General features: G+C 44.0%; 1 long non-coding RNA gene across 1 annotated transcript; it reads right to left on the bottom strand.

Annotated features, from left to right (window-relative positions):
* Positions 1-1,781: 1,781 nt before the first annotated feature.
* On the bottom strand, positions 1,782-5,789 carry LOC148115125 (uncharacterized). Its single transcript, XR_015732212.1, has 3 exons — positions 5,698-5,789; positions 5,253-5,363; positions 1,782-2,228 (listed from the first exon to the last, which is right to left on the bottom strand). It is a non-coding gene; the product is annotated as an uncharacterized LOC148115125 (long non-coding RNA).
* Between the last annotated feature and the right edge of the window lie 450 nt (positions 5,790-6,239).

Here is a 6,239-nt window from a genome sequence, read left to right as displayed (position 1 = left end):
GGAAACCATTAAAAGTTTATTAAAAAGGGCTTCCTTTCAGGCTGGAACACCCAATGTCATTGTATTCCTGAGGCTTTGGGATTAAGAAAGAATATGCCTCTTCTGCCATCTAATGGTCAAATATAATATTTATATTTTCAATCTGAGAAAATCCGTTTTTCTTTCTCCCTAGCATGTCTCCTAGCAACTGGAAATTTTTTTTGTAGTAGCATAGTCTATGTGTAATTAAATTAAGGTTCAATAGATTAGGGAATCAATAATAGCTTATGTAGCCAGATCAGATCTTGACATACTTGAGTTACAGAGCTGTATTTCTGTATGACACAGGGAAAACTGGAATAGACTAGTTCTCCATGCTGTAGGGCAGCCATCCTCAGTTGGTACTTTAGATGTTTTGGACTTCATTTTCTGGAATTCCCAGCATGATCTTTGGGATGGATAATAATGGGAATTAAAATCAAACACAGCCTAAATGAAGAGGAAATTGAGGAATGTTATTTAAGAGGAAATGAGGGACTTTAATGATAAAGTATGTTATCCTATAACTGAATGCTCAAAAAAAAAAAAAAGCTCTATTAAGTTCAACAGTATTTATTCTCAAGGAATTAGCCAGGGATGTTTACTTAGTAAGTACTTCTGGGTTATGTGGAATTAACACCTGAGGATAAATATGCACCCAAAGTAGATGGTTCTGTGTACATTGAAATGGGAGTAATCTTCATTGACTATATAACTTGGAATTTTCTTTATAATTCAGATTCAATAGTATCACAGTATGCTATGAAACTGATAGTGTTGCAGAGGAAAGCAATGGAGTTAATGGAAATTTAGGGTGGTACCATTTTAAAGCTGAAATATCTAGAAGTTATAATTCTACATTTGTACAAATTTTTTTCCTAAAAAAGATTTTCCACATTACTCCCTACAAGGATATTAATAGCATTTAAAAATACTTACAGTATATATGTAAACAGTTCTACTTATCAGTGAAAAGAAACAAATCTAAATTGATGTCAAGAGTAACAAATTTATCATCGCAAGCAACACCAAAGCTGTCTTTATCTCACAATATAAGAACTAATGTAGGCATTCTGGTTAAGGAAAATATTTGCAGATCATGATGAAAGAGGAATATAAAAAAAAACCGAACCAAATTTTGAACATGTGACCATGGGGATGCTGCAACGGTCATAAGTGTGAAGAATGGTCATAAGTCACTTTTTTCAGTGCTGTTGTAACTATGAATGGTCACTAAATGAAATATTGTAAGTCAAGAACTACCTGTATAATGTATAGTATAAAATTTAATGATTATAGTTTTCTCTTCCACCTCTCCCCAAGAAATGATGAGAACTGAGTGTATCAAATCCAAACCACCCATCAAAAAGGGTTATTGTTATTAGTTACTTTTTATTGACATCTACCCATTAAGTTGCAACTGCACTTGAAAAAATACTGCTTTATATTGAACTCAAATATACCAAAGAAGCCCTTGCAAGGTGTCTACAAGGTGTGATAAAAAAAGTCAATATAGCAGCTGTGACAGTGCAATCAAAGCTTTAGCTGGTTTTTATGGGCACAGGCGCCATCTTAACTTTTTTCATCGCTTCCTATGAACATCCCTGATCCCTAATGTGGATTGGGCACTAGAACATTGTAGCAATAGTTCCTAACTCCTTTTAGGACTGTGGGAACATGTGGAATTTGGAAAGTACTGTATATTGTAGGCATTCCTGCTATGATGATCACAGAAAGTAAAAATAAAAAAATATCCAAAATTCATGCATGTACACAAACAATTTACTTAGAATCAATCAACATTTTTTTTAAAAAAAAATCTTAAAACAGAAAGCCTGGTGGGTAGCAGAGGAATTGTCTATAGACACCAAACTGTAATCCGAGGCTTTGGCTATTAAAGGATATAATTATCTCATTTCAGCTAAGAAAAATGGATTAGAGGTGAATCCTCTGTGATATGAAAACCAAGAGAAAGCTGGGAGGTAGGACCAAAGAAATCAAGGAGGAGAAAGCAAAAAGTGTGTGTGTGTGAGAGAGAGACAGAAAGACAGACAGACAGAGACAGAGAGAGAGAGACAGACAGACAGACACACAGACACACAGACAGACAGACAGAGAACAGGTAGATAAGGAGGAAAGAAAATTTCTCATTGTTTTTCTTTATTAGGACAGTGCCAGATTTTTCCCAAATATTCTCTCATTTCATAAGCCTGGAAGAATGAAGAGAAAATATTGAAGAATTAGAAATGTTCAACCAACCTTTGAACACTTCTTACTTTCTATCCAATAATAATAATTTTTCTATTCCTATTACTTTTTTCGGTCTGATAATTAAGGTTTGACTGGAAAAATACTAATTTGACCTGCTGTCTCCAAGTGGCAAGCATCAAATTCTGTAAAGCCATCTCTAGGAGCGCCTTCCATTGCTGTAGATGTCATATGTTTATGTTTATGTTTTATGTTTTATTAAATTTGTATACCGCCCTACTCCCGAAGGACTCAGGGCGGTGAACAGGCACAAAATAAAATACAGAAATATAAAAGTTAAAACAATTTAAAACCAAATTAAATAATATTGGCCCATGACAATTAAAATCCCAATAAATTTAAAACCAATTAAAATTTCAATTTAAAATTTTAAAAAGGGGAGAAAAATTAGGCCAGGCCGGCTTGCTGGAATAAGAGGGTCTTAAGAGCACGGAGGAAGGTGCGCAGATCCGGGATCCTCCGTATCTCCGGGGGGAGCTCGTTCCAGATAGTGGGTGCCCCCACAGAGAAGGCCCTCCCCCTGGGGACCGCCAGTCAACACTGCTTGGCTGACGGCACCTGGAGGAGCCCCTCTCTATGAGAGCGTACCGGCCGGTGGGAGGCTATTTGTGGTAGTAGGCGGTCCCGTAAATAACCAGGTCCTAAGCCATGGAGCGCTTTAAAGGTGGTAACCAAAACCTTGAAGCGCACATGGAAGACCACCGGGAGCCAGTGCAGCTCGCGCAGGAGAGGTGTTACACGGGAGTGCCATGTTGCTCCCATAACCACCCGCGCGGCCGCACTCTGCACCAGCTGGAGCCTCTGCGTGCTCCTCAAGGGGAGCCCCATGTAGAGAGCATTACAATAGTCCAGGCGGGAGGTGACAAGGGCATGAGTGACTGTGCGTAGGGAGTCCTGATCCAGAAAGGGACGCAACTGGCAGATCAGGCAAACCTGATGAAAAATCCTCCCGGTCACGGCCGTCAGGTGCTCTTCTAAAGACAGCCGTGAATCCAGGAGGACACCCAAGTTGCGAGCCCTCTCCGTGGGGGCCAGCGATTCGCCCCCAATAGTCAGCGATGGCGTCAACTGACTATATTGGGACATCGGAAACCACAGCCACTCGGTCTTGGATGGGTTGAGCCTGAGCCTGTTCCTCCCCATCCAGATCCGCACGGCCTCCAGACACCGGGACATCACATCAAGGGCATCGTTGGGGTGGTCTGGGGTGGAGATGTACAACTGAGTATCATCAGTGTACTGATGGAACTTCACCCCGAAACCACGGATGATCTTGCCCAGCGGCTTTACATAAATGTTGAACAGAAGGGGCAAGAGGACCGACCCTTGTGGCACCTCACATACGAGGGGCCTCGGGGACGACCTCTGCCCCCCTGCCAACACAGACTGCAACCGGTCAGAGAGAAAGGAGGAGAACCACCGTAGAACAGTGCCCCCCACCCCTAACTCTTCCAGCCGGTGTAGCATGATACCATGGTCGATGGTATCAAAAGCCACTGAGAGATCTAATAAGACCAGGACAGAGGAGCAGCCCCTGTCCCGAGCCCTCCAGAGATCATCAACCAACGCGACCAATGCCGTTTCCGTGCTGTACCCAGGCCTGAAGCCCGACTGGAACGGATCCAGATACGTCGTTTCATCCAGGTACTGGGGGAGCTGTCGTGCAACCACACTCTCAACAACCTTCGCCACAAAACGAAGGTTGGAGACCGGACAATAATTAGCCAACACTGCTGGGTCCAGGGAAGGCTTCTTGAGGAGAGGCCTCACCACCGCCTCTTTCAAGGTGGCGGGGAAGTCACCCTCACCCAATGAAGCATTTATAATCCCCTGGAGCCAGCCTCGCGTCACCTCCCAGGAAGCCAGCACTAACCAGGAGGGGCACGGGTCCAATAAACAAGTGGTCGCGTTCAGTCTACCCAGAATCCTGTCCACGTCCTCAGGGGTCACAGGATCAAACTCATCCCAGATAACATTCTCAAGACCTGCCCCAGTCCCTCCCCCTGAGACTACCCAGTCGGAGTCCAAATCTTCCCGGATCTGAGTGATTTTGTCATGCAGATACTGAACAAAATCCTCTGCTCTACCCTCCAAGGGGTCCTCCCGTGCTTCCTGGTGGAGCAGGGAGCAGGTCACCCTAAACAGGGCTGCCGGGCGGTTATCTGATGATGCAATAAGAGCAGTAAAATAGCTACATTTCGCTGCTTTTATCGCCACTAGGTAATTCCTAATATGAGATCTTACCAGTGTCCAGCCAGATACAGAAAAACTGGCCCTCCAACTACTCTCTAGGCATCTTTTCCAGCGCTTCAACTCCCTTAGCTCCTCAGTAAACCAAGGAACCAAATGAGATCGGCGCCGGGTCAGAGGCCGCAAAGGCACGACCCGGTCCAGAGCTCCAGCGGCCGCCCTATCCCAGGCGGCCACTAGGTCTCCAGCCAAGGCGTGTGCCAGAGCCTCAGGAAATGGCCCAAGCTCCATCTGGAACCTATCAGGTTCCATCAGGCGCCTGGGGCGGAACCATCTTACCGGCTCCGGCTCCCTGCGGCGGGGTGCAGCGGTTCAGAGGTCAAGACGAAGGAGAGAGTGATCTGACCATGACAAGGGCTCGGTAACTATATCCCCTATCTCAAGATCACTCAACCACTGTCCAGAGACAAAAACCAGATCCAGCGTGTTTCCCCCCGTGTGGGTAGGGCCATGAATTAACTGGGTCAGGTCCATGGCTGTCATGGAAGCCATGAACTCCCGAGCCACCTCAGATGCCTCACCCACGGACGGCAAGTTGAAATCCCCCATGACCATAAGCCTAGGGGTCTCAACCGCCACCGCGGCGATGACGCTGAGTAGCTCGGGCAGGGCTGCTGCCACTTAATCATAGATTAAGTGGAAGCAGTGATGTTTTGAACTCATCTCTATAACAGTTTCCCATCCTAGATCTTCATGTACAAAGATGAGGTACTTACATCATAATGAAGACCAAGGTTATGATAAGCTTCCATAAATAGATAATTGGTGGCCTTGATAGCCTGGACTTTTTCTAGACGATTGCTGGATGTTATATACTTTGTGAAATGCTGTGGAAGAAGAAAAGAAAACCTATTTCAGAATAATTTAATCACATGTCTTTCCATGGGGTAGCTGTGACATGAAAGACAAATTTCTGAAGGAGATACCCTTCCATCATTGCCCAGCCAAGTTTCAATGACGCATCCCAAGCCTGCTCTCATAGGTTTCCTGCCTCAGCAGGGGGTTGGACTAGAAGACCTCCAAGGTCCTTTCCAACTCTGTTATTTTGTTCTGTTCCTACAGCACAAAAAGCTGAAGTGAGGATGAGAACCTGGTTGGTTCTTCCTTTCCCCTGTCTATTTACGGACTATTATTCACCCTCCCCTTTTTTTAAATACTTACCCCGAGGATGTTATGGAGATGCTCTATTGTTGGTGCCTCAGCCAACAAGCCCTTAAGCATTGCTGCAAACGCCATGGAAGCTTGTCTATATAGGGTCTGCAGGAAAACAAGAGCAAATCATTGCTGAATTATAGTGTTGCTCTCTAGAAATAGTACATCTGAGTTATGCGGGTGGTTGTTCTTTTGAGTTAGTCTTGACTTCTGGTGATTGCTTAGACAAGTTGTTTGCCATTGCCTTTTTTCTGGTACTGAAAGAGACTGACTGACCCAAAGTTATCCAGGTGGCTTTATGCCTAAGGCAGGATTAGAACTCATGGTCTCCCAGAATATTATTTTAAAGCACTGTGCCAAACAGGTTCTCAGGAATATGCTACCGTACAGAAAACTATATTGTTTTGCTTCATGAAATGAAATCCTATTTTGGAAAAAGATTTATACCGTAAGAATCATGTGGCAACAATAATGGAGTATGTATATTGGCTTCTTCAATTTACCTGAAATATGCAAAATTTTCTTCTAGTTCAAGATTAAATATAAATTTG

The sequence above is a fragment of the Pantherophis guttatus genome, chromosome 2 (genome assembly GCF_059756535.1).
Source record: "Pantherophis guttatus breed Tessera chromosome 2, ASM5975653v1, whole genome shotgun sequence".
Classification (NCBI taxonomy): domain Eukaryota; kingdom Metazoa; phylum Chordata; class Lepidosauria; order Squamata; family Colubridae; genus Pantherophis; species Pantherophis guttatus.
The sequence above is the reverse complement of the archived record's forward strand: the minus strand, read 5'-3'. Positions and strand labels throughout refer to the sequence as shown.